The sequence below is a fragment of the Desmodus rotundus genome, chromosome 3 (assembly GCF_022682495.2).
Source record: "Desmodus rotundus isolate HL8 chromosome 3, HLdesRot8A.1, whole genome shotgun sequence".
Classification (NCBI taxonomy): Eukaryota; Metazoa; Chordata; class Mammalia; order Chiroptera; family Phyllostomidae; genus Desmodus; species Desmodus rotundus.
Window position 1 is genome coordinate 184,443,144 of NC_071389.1, and position 17,483 is coordinate 184,460,626.

General features: G+C 41.7%; 1 long non-coding RNA gene across 1 annotated transcript; it reads right to left on the minus strand.

Moving 5' to 3' along the window:
• Positions 1-7,522: 7,522 nt before the first annotated feature.
• Positions 7,523-9,149, minus strand: LOC139440807 (uncharacterized). Its single transcript, XR_011651043.1, has 2 exons — positions 8,763-9,149; positions 7,523-8,172 (listed from the first exon to the last, which is right to left on the minus strand). It is a non-coding gene; the product is annotated as an uncharacterized lncRNA (long non-coding RNA).
• Between the last annotated feature and the right edge of the window lie 8,334 nt (positions 9,150-17,483).

Sequence of the window (17,483 nt, forward strand, 5' to 3'; positions counted from 1 at the left end):
CACCACTCCTTTTTTGTGAAAGTAGATTATTTTGAGAAGTTGAAACAGGAGCTGAGTTCTCTGTGTGGATTGAGCAAAGACAAAGCATGACACAGAAGCTGGGATGGAGGACAGAAAAGACTAAGAGAGTACAAATCTTCGGTATTTAGCAAACAATTCCTAGGGGAACTTCAGACTATGGAATTGGTGGGGTCCAAGCTGAGATCTCAAGGAGTAAATAATCCAGCAGATACCTGGTTTATAGCTGGAATAAATAGAAATTACCATATGATGTTAGGAAGACCCAGAAAAGGATAGAGGGATTTACTAGGCTGGGTGGTGGGCCAGGCTTGTGCATTCATCTTCTCTCTGTCCCTCCTCCCACTCTCAGGACCCCTTTGTGACTATTCCTTAGTTCTGTGATACGGAACCCTAGTCTAGAGCACACATTCTCACTGCCCGGTTGCCTGAGGCAGCAGTTAACTTTAGGTCATGGAGAACTCTTTTGGGGCAGCCTTAAGTACTCCAGCTGAACTCGAGCTGGATATGGGCCTTTGGTACCACCTCCCCATTGCTGGAGAGTATATGACCAAAAATTGTTGGGCAGGGCAGGGGTAGAAATGGGGACTAGGGCCTGAAGCACAGAACATTGATGTGACTGTGGCAGATAGCTCCAGGTTAAACTACCAAACAGTGATTCATTGGTCATGGACTGGATAATTGAGAGCATTCAGGGTCCCAGCAGAACAGAGTCCCTCACATCCCTCATACATGTCCATCAGCTACCTCCTGTCAGGTGTTTCTGGGCCAAGCCTTTCCTTTGTGTTAGGTCTGGTCTCCAGAGCAAGGCTCAGTTGGTTGGACATTGTTCCACAAATGGAAGGGCACATGCCTAGGTCATACATAGGTTTGGTCCTTGGTTGGGTGCATACGAAAGGCAAAGGCAGCCAGTTGATGTTTCTTACATCAGTGTTTCTCTCTCTTTCTCCCTCCCTTTCCCTTTCTCTAAAATCAATAAGTATGTCCTCAAGTGAGGATTAAAAAAAGAAAAAGAAATAAAATGAATAAAAGGAAGTAACACAGATGTTCATTAATTCAGTTGTCAGTGATACCTCCCCATATTGTTGTTTATCTTTAGTAAATACCTAGCTCCATCCATATAATTTTTAAATTTTCTCTTTCTCTAAATTTCTCAGAATATCCCACAAATAATTGCACTTGCTGTACAGATATTAACAGATTAGGTATAAGCTTTCACTGACAAGTATTTGGGTAGGCACATTTTCATTTCTTGGGTAAATACTGAGAAGTATGATGACTGAGTGTATGTTTAACTTTACAAGACATTGTCCTAGTCTTTTAAAATGGCTGAAAATACTTGCAATTGTACCGTAAAGTACTGCCATTAGTATTGTCAGTCTATGTAATTTTGGCTACTAGGTGAGTAGCAATATCTCATTGTGATAGTAACTTGTATTCCTCCTGAAGACCAGTGATGTTGAACATCTTTTCATGTTCTTATTGGGCATTTGCATATTGTCTTTATAAACTGCTTAAATATTTTGCCCATTTGGGGGGTTATTTGTTTTATTGAGTTGTAAGAGTTCTTTATTCTGGATGCACCCCTATGTTGCTTTAGGCACCAATATTTTGTATGTTTTGTTGTTATTGTATATTGTAACTGATATAACAAATATAGAACAACTTATACGACAAAGACAGAAAGCATGTTGTTTGAATTTTCGATTATTACCATAACAAATTACCACAAATTTAGCAACAATACTCATTTATTGTCTCATAGTTTCAGTGAGTCAGAAGTTCAGACATAGTGGCCCAGCCAAGTTCTCCATTTATAGCCTCACAGCCTCAAAATCAAGGATTCGGCCGAGTTGTATTCTTTACTGGAGTCCTCAGGGAAGAAGATGCATCCAAACTCGGAGTTGTGGCAGAATTCACTTCCTTCTCATGCTTTGCAGCTGACCCCCTCCAACTCCAAGCCAGCAAAGGCAGGCCCAGTCCTTCTGTTTTGAATCTCTGCCGCCGCCTTCTGTGTATAAGGGCTCATGTGATTATTGTGGGCCCATCTGGGTAATTCAGGATAATCTGTTCTAATCATTACATCTGCAAAATCCTAAAGAAATGTCTTTCTATGATCTCTTGGCCATTTCAGAACTTAGGAAATGAAATGGTCAATTCATTAGAAGCAAACATCTGAGAAAAGAGGAAAAAATGAAAAAACTAGGAAAAAATACCAAAAGAAAAAAATGACAACAGCCTTGAAAAGAGGTCAGTATCTGACTAAATAGACAGATATTGTATGTTTTAAAAATACTTGTAGCTGAATGGATAAAAAAATCAAGATATATATATGTGCTGTCTACAAAGGACCCACCTCAGAATGAAAGATACACACAGACCTAAAGAGATGAAAAATATATTTCATGCAAATGGAAATTTTTAAAAAACTGTGGTAGCAATACCTACATCTGACAAAATAGACTTTAAAACAAAGGAGTAAGAGACAAAGAAGGACACTACATAATGATAAAGGAAAAAATCCAAAAGAGGACGTAACCCTTATAAACATTTATGCATCCAACATAGGAATATCTAAATATATAAAGCAAATCTGGATGGATGTAAAGGAAGAGATTGACAGTAATACAGCCATAGCAGGAGATTTTAACAGCCCATTACCATCCATGGACAGGTCTTCCAGACTGAAAATCAACATGGAAATGACCTTAAATGACACGCTAGACCAGATGGATTTAATTGATATTTTCAGAGCATTTCGTCCCAAAGAAGCAGAACATACATTCTTTTCAAGTGTACATGGAACATTTTCTAGGATAGACAACATGTTAGGACACAAAACAAGTCTCAATAAATTTAAGAAAACTGAAATCATATCAAGTGTCTTCTCTGACCATAATGGGAGGAAACTAGAAATTGATCACAAGAAAAAACCTGACATACAGATAATGTGTTATAGAACTGTATACCTGAAACCTATATGTCTTATTAACCAGTGTCACCCCAATAAGTTCAATTAATAAACAAAACTGGGAACCAAAAGAAGTTCTGGAGATGGATGTTGGTGATAGTTGCACAACATCAATATACTTAATGCTACTGAAGTGAATACTTAAAAATGGTTAAAATTGTAAGTCTTATATGTATTTTGCCACAATACACATTATTGTTTATAAAATTAAAAAGAAAAACTAAAAAACACACAAAGACATGTAGGCTAAATACTATGTTACTAAACAAGGAATGGCTTCAATGAGATCAAGGAAGAAATCAAAAGACACCTTGAAACAAATGAAAATAAGTAACTTAAAATTTATGGAACACACCAAAAGCAGTTCCAAGAGTATAACTCATAGCATTACAGGCTTACCACAGAAAACAAGAAAAATGTTAAATAAACAATCTAACTTTCCACTTAAAGAACTAGAAAAAGAACAACAAACAAGGCCCAAAGAATAAACAAAATGGAGTCTAAAAAATAATACAAAAAAATCAATGAAACCAAGAGCTGGTTCTTTGAAAAGATAAACAAGATTGACAAACCTTTACCCAGACTCATCAAGAAAAAAAAAAAGAGGACCCAAATAAGTAAAATTAGAAATGAAAGAAGAGAAGTAACAACAGACTCCACAGAAATACAAAGGATTGTAAGAAAACACTATGAACAACTATATGCCAGCAAATTAGAAAATCTGGACAAAATGGATAAATTCCTAGAAACTTACAATCTTCCAACACTCTCAATCAGGAAGAATAAAATCTGAATAGACTGATTGCAACTAATGAAATTGAAGCAATAATCAAAAAGGTCCCAATAAACAAAAGTCCTGGACTGAATGGTCTCACAGGTAAATTTTTACCAAACATCCAAAGAAGAATTAACACCTATTCTTCTCAAACTATTCCAGAAAATTCAAGAGGTGGGAAGACTCCCATGCTGATTTTACAAGGCTAGTATTATCCTCATTCCAAAACCAGATAAAGATACCACAAAGAAAAAATATAGGCCAACATCCTGATGAACATAAATGGTAAAAATCCTCAATAAAATATTAGCAAACCGAATACAGCAATATATCAAAAAGATCATACACCAGGACCAAATGGGATTTATCCTGGGGATGCAAGGTTGGTACAATATTTGCAAATCAATAAATATTGTACAGCATATAAACAAAATGAAGGATGAAAATCACATGATCATATCAATAGATACAGAAAAAGCATTTGATAAAAACCATCACCAATTAATGATAAAAACTCTCACAAAGTGGCAACATACCTCAACATAATAAAGGCCATATATGGCAAACCCACAAACAACATTATTATCAATAGGTAAAAACTCAAATGTTTCCCATAAGACCAGGAACAAGACAGGGATATCCACTTTTACCACTCTTACTCAACATAGTACTGGAAGTCCTAGCCAAAGTGATCAGACATGAAGAAGAAATAAAAGGCATCCAAATTGGAAAGAAAGAAATAAAACTGTCATTGTTTGCAAATGACATGATACTTTATATTGAGAATGCTAAAGATTTCACCAAAAGCTATTAGAACTGACACATGAATTCAGTAAATATCAGGATACAAAATAAATATCCAGAAATCAGTTTTATACACCAATTTTTATACACCAATGATGAACTATCAGAAAGGGAAACTAAGAGAATAATCCCATTTACAATTGAATCAACAGCTCTGGCTGATGGGGTTCAGTCGATTGAGCACCAGCCTGCAAAACAAAGGGTCGCCAATTCAATTCCAGTCTAGGGCACATGCCTGGGTTGTGGTCCAGGTTCCCCAGTTGGGCGTATACAAGAGGCAACCAACTGACGTATCTCTTGCACATTGATCTTTCTCTCCTCTGTTTCTCCTTCCCTTTCCCTCTCTCTAAGAAGTAAATAAGTAAAGCCTTCTAATTAAAAAAAGAAATGGTCTGTAAATTGTGTATCAATAAGTCAGAGCTCCTCAAGTATTCAAAAAACATCTTGTTTTCTTCAGTAACCTAATTTCTAATGTTTACTTACTTTAAATATCTTAAATTTTAATGAAAGTAGTAAATGCACATGTTTACATACAAAATAGTGTAGAGATGAGGAGGAATAGAGAGGAAGAAAGGGATCCAGAAATGGAAGAAGGGAGGGGAGACAGAGGAGAGGAAAGGAGGGGCCCTCAGCCCACCTCCCCACCTCCAGACCTGCTCCTGGGAGGGAACCACTTCAACTGGCTCTGAGGTCGCATCTCTGAGAGTCACCCCCATACCTTTCTATAAACCTACTGCACCTTCTTGATCAGTTTCAGTGCTTTTCCAGCTGATGCGTAAGGACGTGGCTCCTTTTCCATCATCCCAGTTCCTAGTACAGTCATGTCAGAGTCTGCAGCAATCATACATTCATAGACTCTCTCCTAACAAGGGAGTTGTCCTTGATGCCCCGCCACGCACATGAAGGTGGCCGCATGGTCACCCTCCTCTCCCTCTCTTCTGCCATTGATGGATGCTTCACCTTGTAAAGGTCAAAAACAGTTTGTTTTTACTCATAATTAAGTTTCTTATGCTTTGCCTATAGAGTTAGAAAGTTGAAAACCAATGAACCTGAATTTGTTAGCATAGCTAATCACTGTAACAGATAAACCCCAAAATGAAGAGTGGCACAAACACAATCGTTTGTTTCTTGGGTACCTGCTCGTGAAGGTAAACAGGTGCATGGGCAGCCACTTGGGACCCCAGTTGGGAGGCTCTGCCACCCTGACGCTGTGACTTTCATGCCATTCTCGGTCATCTCATTTCAGCCACAGCCCAGAGGACCTGCACAGTTATGGGTTGGCAGCACCTGGTCACAGAGAAGCCCCAGGTGGGAGGGCCCCTCGCTGGCCGACCCCTGCAGTTCATCACACCCACACCCCTGCATCAGGGGACCGTGTACTAGACCTGCCTCAGGGGTGGACTTTTTCAACTCACAGGAGAGGTTCCTAGTGCTAAACTGGGAGATTTTATTACACTTTACCAAATATTCAAACCAACCCTTGTTTTCACGGGACCATAGTGGGTGGTACTTTTATCATGGAGTGTTCCCTACGATTTCTAGTTGACTTTCCTTGTTGAGAGAGAAGAAATCCCAACTCTCGTCACCACAACGCAGTGCCCTGCAGAGCCTGCTCAGACCCACGGTTTCCTCTGCGGCGGGTGTGTTCTCACGCTGCTTCTTGTTGAACCAGTGGCCTCACACTTGCATCATAACTTCCTGTCCCGTTTGAAGTGGCCTGTAGTTTGTTCTTCATTCTCTGCCTTTTGTGGCCCCCATTTCCCACCCTCTCAAGCTCACTACTGAGTTTGTGGGCATCTTCCCTCTAAGGAATGTCTGACCTGGGTCCCCGAGCAGTGTGTTCCTGTGTAACTCGCTGCACACCAGCCACCCAGACATCCCCTGGCACCTTGGACTCCGTTGGTTTGTACTTGGTACAAAGCAACATGAGGCTTGTGTGACTGCATGTGCCTCCCACAAGTGTCCCAGAAAGTGGCATGCGGAGACTGAATCCTACAGAGTGTCTACAACATGGCCCTGTGTTGTAAGAACACTTCGGGCAACTGTCCCCACTCTTCAGAGCTACGCAATGGGAAAAGCCCATTTAGAGCTGCAGGTAGACACCTAAAGGTGATCTGAATATCTTTACAATGTAATGTTTAGTGGCAGACACCTCTGTACCTGTTTCACATTCTCCATGCGGAACACTCAGGAGAGAACCACCATGCTCCACCTTGCTTACTGCATCTCACTTTCAAAGTTCTGGGCCTGATTTGATGTCTGCAGTGTCTTTGATATTTTGACAAATGTTTCCTTATCACTTCTCTGATTTGGCACCAAAGTCCAACAGGCCTCTGCAGGGTGGGGGCAGGGGCCAGTTGAACAGTTCATTCAGCAGACTTCTGGAGTCCTTACCCCACGCCTGGCACCGTCCTGGGTGCTGGAGAACCGGTGGAGCTGTTCTCTTTCTGCACCATGTGGTGGATGCACGTGATAAAAGTGCACAGAACTAAATACTCACACACTCAAACAAACACAAAGAGAACCAGGAAACCTGCCCAACATCGGTAGTTCATGCCAATGTCGATGGCCTGGTTGTGAGATTTTTAGATGTTATTATTGAGGGAAACTGGGTCAGAGTATGTGGGCCCTCACTGTATTATTTCTTACAATGTGAATTTACAATTATATATATTAAAAAAGGTTAAAAAACAACAGGGGAGATCCAGATTTCCTTGTCTATCCCCAGAGATCCTTGCCCCGTAGGCCCAGCTGGGGCCTCAGCTGGATATAAGGAAGCACCTGGGGGGCTTGGTGTTCGGTGGGACTGAGGGCCACCACCCAGGGCACCAACCTCCACAGCTCTTGTCTCCTCCCATCACAGGAGGTTCCAATGCCTTTAATAAAGCTGTGTGTCTCAGCTACTTCTTTTACTTTTTTAAAATGATTTTATTGATTTATTTTTAGAGAGAAAGGAAGGGAGGGAGAGAGGGAGAGAAACATCAATGTGAGAGAGAAACATTGATCAGCTGTCCCAACCAGGAATCAAACCAGCAACCATTCACTTTGCAGAAAAATGTCCAACCGAGACACACTAGTCAGGGCTCAGCCACTTCCAATGTAATCACTCAGGTGAACAGCTCCTTCATTTTATCACCTGGCTTCTTGAAGGAGCTATGAAATGTTTCGACCATCTCACAAATCACAATGCGAGAGTGCATTCCCCCCACAGTGACCCTTCCGCTTCACTAAACCACATCTAACAGATGACACGGACAGGCCGGGTGTGCCCTTTCTGGAACACTGTGCCAGGGTCTTGTAGGCAGAGTAGATTCGATTCTCGGTGCCTCGGCTGGGTCCTGGCAGCTGTCACAGGCATAGTTCCCATGAGTGACACTACTCAAGGACACATGATGATCACAGAGAAGGCAGCACTGTCAGTGGGAACATGTGCCTTTCAATTCTGCAGATTGCAGCAGCAGAAACTCTGTCAAAGTTAAGGGATGATTAATAATTTTCTCTGTGGAGGCAGCAGAGTGGTGCTCAAAGTTATGGTAAAAATAAAACCTTGTCTTCATATGCTCTCTCCCTTCCAGAGATGGGTTCAATTTATCTTTCAGCGTGGCTGTGAGAAGGGAAAAGTAATGCCGGTGAGTAAAATCCACACACACCATTCAGCAGGGGGGTTAAACAAAGATGAGAGACAGAAAGTGACTCTTCAAAAGTCTGACACTTAGTGGTCAAGCGAGGCATATGCTAATTGCCTATCAAAGACTGTATCCATTAGGGTAATGGCACCGAGTGTCATAACAGACGTCTCAGTGTCTGAACCCAGCGAAATCGGTTTTCTCCTTGCATTCCGTGTTGTGGGCCGGGGGACCACCGTGGCGTGTCCTCACTACACAGTGACTCAGGCACACGGGCTTCTCTGACACGTGCCTCCACCAAGTGTCCTGGAGGCCTGCTGACCCTCTGATTCGGGTGGCAGTGAGCACAGACCAACCCTGTACAGGATGGACAGATGAGCTGTACCAGTCGGGAAGGCCTGGGATCACCACTGATCCTGCAGGACGAGAGGCTCGGAAATGCAGAAAAGCACAAACGCTGCATCTGGGAACCCAGGGCAGCACACCCACCCTCTTGTCCCTGCACCTTTGCAGCCAACTCTGTCTACCTTCGTCAGGGAGGGTATTCAGAGAGAAGAATAAAAAGTACCTCATGCCAACCAACAGAGACTTCAAAGGGCTGGAGAAAAGAAAACACTGTCCAGTTATTTCCAAAGAAAGTCTCCTTGCTGTCCAGACCCGCTTTCTTTCTTCCCTTTCTTCTCCTTAAAACAAGAGAACACGTCATTCTGGAGCCACCAAGATGGAGCATGTCCACTGCCAGGCCCCTCACTGATGACAGCCATGAACTCAGGACAGAACAGAAAAAGCTGGTAACTGCAGGCTCTGGAAAGGAAGCCTCAGCGGGTAGACTGGGCGGGAAGTAGGAACGTGACAATGAGGGGCACAGCCTTGCACTGATTGGGTTTCCCTCCTTAATCTCAGCTTTGTCCTAAAGGTGGTGTCTCAGCACTGCTCCCTGGGCAGGATGGAAATGACTCAGAGAGGACTGGACAAGAGCCTGTCACAGCCAGACTGCCGGACGGCCAGGGACCCTCCCCTCTTCTCTCCTGGCCACGCTCCTACCAAGCAGCTGCAGCCACCCAGGGCTCCTGAACTGCTGAGGAAAAACCCATATCTGGCAAGGACCTGGGAGAATGGGGCTCTGGGCTCCACAATTTTGGGGAATACTGTTTATTTTTTCTCTTGCCGCTTTGCTCTGAAAACCACCCAGTAATGGAAGCTGCCATACAGTGCATAGTGGGGAAGGAATCTGATTCTGAGAGAAACCAGAGCCTCTAGCAGAAGGCACGGGAAGGTGGCAGAAACTCCAGGAGATAACCTGCTGATGCTGAGCTGGGCCCGCACAGAGCACACCCCTGAGGTCAGCACGGGTTCTGTGCCACGCTGGTGCTGAGGTCACGCCCACAGACGCTGAGGCAGAACTGCAGTGGGAACTTAACATTCTCACAGACGGCAACAGTGGCCTCTCAACCTGTGCCATTCAGTGGTGGGAAGTCAGACTATGGAACCCTGTCCAGTAAGGACAGCACCTCACTAGCTTCATCTGAAGTTTGGAAGGAGAAAATAATTGAATTTGAATCAGCACAGAGGTCAAGTGGAGGAAGGCCGGAGCTCCAGAGACTCAGCCTGTGGACAGGCCACGCCCTGGGTTTTAGTTCTGAGAACAAACTCATTTTTGCAAACAAATCTATTTTTCTTTTGTGTTTTCGGCTTTTTCTATGTTTCCTACGTTAAAGACTAAATTTCTTGTCGGAAAGGTAAACATAAGGAAGTGAAGAACAACACATGGGTGGCACAGCCATTTCCTGGCTTGTTTCATGGCAAGGTCCACATGTTTCGAGATTAGGTGGGTCTCTGAGCACCTCATCCGGGCAGCCTGTGTTCTGGGCGGACTGCACTAAGTGGGTCTCTGAGCACCGCAAGTCCACAGCGGACTGCACTAAGTGGGTCTCTGAGCACCGCAAGTCCACAGCGGACTGCACTAAGTGGGTCTCTGAGCAGATACCAGACAGCCCAACAGGTATGTGAGGACTGGGAATCACCCTTTGTCCTTTCACCACACAGGAAAATAATCAGTAATACAACCTGACAAGAAAGAAAAATGATATTCTGAATCTAACACTATCTTACATGTTTACCCAGCACCTCAGAAAAATCCCAGCTTAACTCCCAAGAGATCAGATATCCTTTATGTTTAAGCACACAAGTTTTAAAGCACACACCAACTTTTCTCTTAGTAGAAAGACACTGTACAAACCTGAACCACTTTCCAGCCTAGCAACATTCCTCTTGAAATTAGAGAGCAAAGGCCACCAAGGCTGCAAATGAGCCTGAGCCACTTTGAAGGCACAGCCTTCATTCCAGCTGGCTCCTGAGGGGCCTATGGTTAGAACCTCATCCGGGCAGCCTGTGTTCTGGGCACAGATTAATGTACATGAGCACCACAAATAAACCAAGATAGCACAACTGCAGTTCTGGAGGACTGGAGAACCTTCTGTTTGGTCCTGTGCACAAAACGTTGGCAAAACAACCAGTGGGGTAGGATGACCCACGTGAACCACTAGGAAGAAAATACTCCACAACTTGTTCTTTTCAGGAGAAACCAGGATTGGATTCTCAACTACTTGTCTTACACCAAGTCTCTTACCACTCCTAAGGAGAAAGATATGAATTGGATACGACTTTAATTCTCAGTTTTAGTCATATTGTGTTCAAATGCAGCATCGATGCCTTTCCCAAACAGCATTCCCTTTATAGCATTAATTATAGAACACATTTTACACCCAACTCATCGCTTTCTCTTCTAAACCCATTCCCCCTTCTCTACCCCACTCTACTACTTGGTGATTGCATAATCATATTCCCCATCCTTCATTCAAATCCTTAAAAATGTCTTAGACTGCACATCCCCCTCTGCCCTGCATGCCTGATTCAGCTGCTAAATTGTACTCATTCTATGGCTCCCCATGACTACAAATTCAAACTCAGCTACAGCCTTGTGGAAAATTATTCCTTCTAATTCTCCAGCCTTTTTTTTTCCCCCTTCATCCACCAAAATGTCTTGCCCTTGACTGTGTCTTTGCTTCTCCTACTGTTCCAATGTGAGAGAGAAACATCAGTGTGAGAGAGAAATATCGATTGGTTGCCTCCTGTTCGCTCCCCTACCAGCAACTGAACTGCAACCTTTTGGTGCACAAGAGGATGCTCCAACCAACCGATCCACCCAGCCAGGGCCACACATAATCATTTTTAGACTCAGTGTCAAAGCTGTAGCAAATTCTTTTCCAGCTAAAACATGCAGAGTGAGAACCCCACACAATACCACATTTTATTCTTTATCTAAAAATGATAGTAAGGGTTGATAAGCAGACTTTGGTTAGGCTGTTTACTTCAGGACTTTCATAGTAGTACCTAGTCACATAGTATCTCAGAAATAATCTACTGTCTCAGAAATAATATGCCAAAGTCTAGAGAAATTTACAAAAAAGGTACACTAGATGTCGCTGTGGAACTCACTATAGTTTGTAGTATTTCCTACTACCAAAGAGCTTTACCAAATACTCTGTCACTTGTACCACTTAACATGTTGAGTGCTGTCATTGCATGCTGGATCAAAAATGCTAGGAGACCTCATTCATTATGTTCATATCATTACACTAAAATGAGCTAGGACTTCAGGTCAAGACGCAGGCATAAGCAGACATGGCTCACCTCTTCCCACAACCACAACAAAATTACAACTAAAATATAGAACAACCATCACTCAGAACCATCAGAAATCAAGATGAATAGAAGTCTGACAACTATGGAATTAAAGAAACCACATCCATCCTGACTGGTAGGAGGGGCACAGATGTGGAATGAGGTGGTCCCTCACTGATGTGTAGTAGATAGAAGTTTGGAAGGGATATCTCAGGAGAAAAGAGTCCCAGCCCCACACCAGGCCCCCCAGCCCAGGGTTCCAGTGCCAGGAAGATAAGTCCCCACAACTCCAGGCTGCAAAAGCCAGCAAGGATTGGGTAGGTGGAAGAAAATGCTGGAACCCCAAGCAGTTCCTCTTAAAGAACCCACACATGGACTCACTCCCTCTGAGCTTCAGCACCAGGGTAGCAGCTTGAAAGGCACCAGTGGCATAAAGGGAGAAACTGAAAGTGTCTCACATCAAGGTGAGCAGAGGCCATTGTCCCTTTTCTAACCAACCCCCCCCCCACACACACACACATACACAGAGCCCGCAAGCTAATGCCATATCTGAGACTCCATCAGCCTGGCTAACAATGTTTTCCCCACGTTGCAGATCCTCAGAGACTCCGCCTCACCCAATTTATGGGCCCACAAGCTGCTTTTCCATATGAGTGGCTGGTCTTGTCTCTGCTTCACAACTTCCTAAATCCTCTCAAACAAGCAATATCTGGCCTCAGTGAGATCCAGTACTGACATTAGCAGCAGCCAGCATAGACTGACAGCTTATTTTTGTCTGGGAATCTCCCAGCCCAGCACAAGGAGCAGCCATCTCAGATTGCTTTAAAGCTCAGACAGGGTTGCTCTGGGACAAACACAGGTGGGGACTCACCTTGGTCTGCACCACATGGGAAACCCCAGGGCCAGTGCACCCAGTGGACAGCTACAGACCATGCTGGAGCACCACCACCCTGCCCCTACACAGCTGATCCTCCACAGAGAGTGGATGTTGGTGGTTAAGTGGTCACAGCCAACCCCTGCAGCTGGCTCTCCTGGGTAAATCCCTCCCATTGATCTTCACCAGCAACCAAGGCTCAACTACAAGAGGAGGCTACACTCAGCGCATATGAAGGGCACACCTCCAGTACCTAGCTCAGGTGATAGGGGAGGCTGTGTCACTGGACCCTACAGGACACCTACTACATTAAGCCACACTACCAAGACAGAATCAAAGTAGCTCTACCTAATACATAAACAAACACAGGGAGCCTGCTAATACAAGGAGAAAAAGAAACATGGCCAAATGAAAGAACAGGTCAAAACTCCAGAAAAAGAGCTAAACAAAATGGAGATAAGCAATCAGATGCAGAGCTCAAAACACTGGTTATAAGCATGCTCAAGGAACTTAGTGAGGAACTAAGCAGCATAAAAATGACCCAGTCAGAAATGAAGGCTACACTAATTGAAATAATATAGGGAACCGATCCGCATGGCAGTGGCGAATGTAGCCCAGGCCCTGATTCAGAAAACTGACAGGAGTGAGTCGACACACAGGAACCGGGCTCACGGATCAGTTCTCCTGTGGGGAACCAGGCCTGCATTATATCTATGCTGCTTTGAGGCTTGCTTTTTGCTAAAACTCCCTCACCCTGAATTGAGGCAGCAATTGTTTACTGCATATCTTTAAAGACTTCCTAAAGTCTGTGCTAAACCTCACAAGGATGGAGTGTAACCAGTTCAACTACTTTTCCCCTTGTATTTGCAACATCCTTTTCTTTGAAGTAATCAGCAACATTCTTTCCTTTGTTATCTGTAAAAGGTAATCACCTAAAGCGAACCCATATATAGTAAATGAGGACCATCCTCAATGTAATGTGCCCAGAAAAGCAATAAAAGCCTGTCCAGGCAAGGGTCGGGGGCCCTCTCTCACTTAGAGAGCAGCCATACCATCCCTTTTCTCCACAGGACTTCTGTAGTCCATGTGAATTTGTTCGTTGCAGCCACAAACACACAGACCCCGCTGGCCAGAGTCCACATCAAAATAAAGGACAATTTACAGGGAAGCAACAGTAGAGCGGATGAGCTGACAATCAAATCAATGATTTGGAACATAAGGAAGCAAAAAACAACCAATCAGAACAACAAGAAGAAAAAAGAATCCAAAAATATGAGGGTGGTATAAGCAGCCTCTGGGACAACTTCAAGAGGTCCAAAATTGAATCACAGGGGTGCCAGAGAGAGAAGAGAAAGAGCAAGAAATTGGAAATCTATTTGAAAAAATAATGAAAGAAAACTTCCCTAATTTGATGAGGAAATAGACATGCAAGTCCAGGAAGCACAGAGAGTCCCAAACAAGAAGGATGTGAAGAGGCCCACTCCAAGGCACATAATAATTAAAATGCCAAAGGTTAAAGATAAAGAGAGAATCTTAAAAGCAGCAAGAGAAATGAAGTTAGTTATCTACAGGGGAATTCCCGTAAGATTGTCAGCTGATTTCTCAAAAGAAACTTTGCAGGCTAGAAGGGACTAGCAAGAAATATTCAAAGTCATGAAAAGCAGAGACCTACACCAAGATTGCTTTACCCAGTATAGATATCATTTAGAACCAAAGGGCAGATAAAGAGCTCCCCAGACAAGAAAAAAATAAAGTAGTTCATCCTTACCAAACCATTATTATATGAAATGTTAAAGGGACTTATTTAAGAAAAAGAAGATCAAAGCTATGAACAATGAATGGCAAAAAATACAAATCTATCAACAATTGAATCTAAAGAACAAACTAAGCAAGTAAGAGGTACAGAGACAGAATCAAGGATACAGACAGCGTTTTGATGGTTGCCAGATAAGAGGGGCTGTGGGGGCTGGGTGAAGAGGTAAGGGGATTAGGAAGCACAAATAGGTAGTTACGGAATAGCCATGGGGATGTCAGTTGCGGGCCTATGAGGGGCAACCCATCCATGTATCTCTCATACATTGATGTTTCCCACCCTCTCTCCCTCCCTTCCTTTCTCTCTAAAAATAAATAAATAAAATCTTTAAAAAATTAGTGGGTGAAAGTTTGTTGAAGAACAGAATACTTATGCAGGAATACTTACATAGTCTCAAAGCAACGCCCCACAAATTATTTATTAATTAGAGATTAAAAACTGTAAGTTACACTAAAGAAACCTGACAAACCGCACCTTAATGGTTAGTTTAAATCTAATCATGAGAAAACATCAGACAAATTCAAATTGAGTTACATTCTCCAACATACCTGTCTTCAAAAATGCCAAGGTCATGAATGACAAAGAAAGACAGAACTCTTCAGACTGAGGAAGCTTAAAGAAACATGAAAGTTAAATGCAGTGTGTTCCTCGACCTGAAGAAATAGTAATTTTGGTTTGTTTAAATGTGTTTTTTGTTATAAATGACATTATTGGGAATTTGGATAGGATCTTTGAATTGGATGGTAGTATTATATCAACATTCATATCCTGATTTTGATGGTTGTGCTTGTTTTTTAGGAAATGCACAATGAAGTATTAAGAAGTAACAAGGCATCCTGTGTATTTGGAAAAACACGTGTATGTATATATAAGGAGATATATGTGTGTATATGTAATCTATAAACCATACATATAGGTACATTGTGTATATGTGTGTCTTTCTATATATATGTGTGTATAAAAATTGGTGAGAGAGACAGAGAATGCTGCAGCAAAATATTAACAATTGGGGAACCTGAGTGAAGGGTATATAGAAGTTCTTTGCACTATTTTTGCATCTTTTCTGTTAATTTAAAATTACTTCAAATTTTAAGAAAGTAAACAAATAAGCACAACAAAAAAATATGAAAATAAAATATTGAAAAATTTCTCATAAAGCATAAAGCTAACTTCCATGGGAGTAAAGGACTTTCCTGGGAAGAGAATGTAAAAGAAGAGAGGCCAAAGACAGAACTTTGGAAGTACTCATGATACCTAAACTAGGTGTCCAACAGACATTAAATAATTTTAACACAGCCTAAACTAACCTAGCTTTATACCATTTTTAAAATTATTGTACTAAGACACTTTTATTTTTCCTACACATATTTGCACAATCATATTACATTAGACATTTTAACAGTTGAAACATGCCTGTGATATTTTTTGACTACCTTTGAATCCATTGTATTAAGCTAAGTCAATCTCTCAAATGTTTCAACAGTCTTTAAAAATATGTGATATTACTTTGCCTTGTTCTTCTTTTTTCCAATAATATTCCTTAGAGTGAATGGTATTCCAAACACTTTTAAGTTGTCTAGATCAACAATTTCCAGCTGGTGTGCTGCAAGAATTTTTAAAACATGCAATACCTGACTATTTAGTCAGGGTCACTTATCTCCTTTCCCTTAGATTGTAAGATAAAAAAGTGACAACAGTCAACACAACAATAGCCATTCACTGTAAATGAATCACAATTATACCTTTTTTTCATAAGATCAGCAAAAAATATAAGGTATTTTTTGGTGTGCCACAAAATTATAGTAATTAGTTTATGTGTGCCATGAGACGAAAAAGGTTGAAATAGCTGGTCTAGATTACTATTACATACAGCAGCTTCAATATACATACACTGGCAAATAGGCAAGAAGAAAGGATGCTTAGATACTTTCCGAACGATTGGACCTAACTGGAAGATTGTTTTAGAAAAACAATGTCTACAAGTAGCCAACAGGACTAGGGCATGGCAGAATAAGGTATAAGACATTCTTAATGTTTAAGACTGAAGCTTTTTCATATAACTAAGATGGATGTTCATTTATGTAATGGAAGTTATAAAAACAGTAATACATAAAGACAATTCAGGTTGGGTACAATTTGTTTGAAACACAGTAGTGATATTGGAACAAATTATATTGTTCCTGTGCAAGAACAGAGTATAAGGAATCTCAGACTCCACCAACGCAAAGAATGTACAGAAACTTAGTTCTAAGAGTAATCACACCTCCATTTACAGACTTCAGGGGTTTAGTCATATTTTTAAAAAAATAGAAAAATGGTTCCTAAGCTTCATCCTTACCACTTACAGCCAAGGTACTCCAAGGCTCAACCTAGGATACCCTTCCAAAGAAAATGGGGATTGTTTGACCTTTTAAAACTTTCCAGAATGAAAATTATGGCCCCATGATGAAGTTCATTTTATCTTATCATAGATACAAAGAGACAAATTTCTCCCTACTCTATTTATAGACACATAAAAAAAAGTAAACAAGATTTCTAATAAAAAGAGACAACAATTAAGTGGACATTATTCTTTTTTCCTCAGGGCAGATATGAAAAAGGAGTTAGTGTCCTTTGCATAATTTATTATAACCCTCTAGTACACGGCTGTGCTAGGAATTATTTAAGGGTTTTCGTGTGATTCCCCATGAAAGGGATAATCCTAAATGCAAACCTGACCTCCAGCTCTAAGTTTATAATTGCCTGTTAGAAACTTCCACTTGAATGTCTTACCTTTCTAACATCTCAAATTCTGTTTATCTTCCACATATGGTTCTGGGTTAGGATTGGCCACAACGGAAATTTGTGTAACATTTCAAAGGCAAAAGTGAAGTGACAGTCATTATACTTTAAAAATTAGTATAGGACATGAGGTGCTA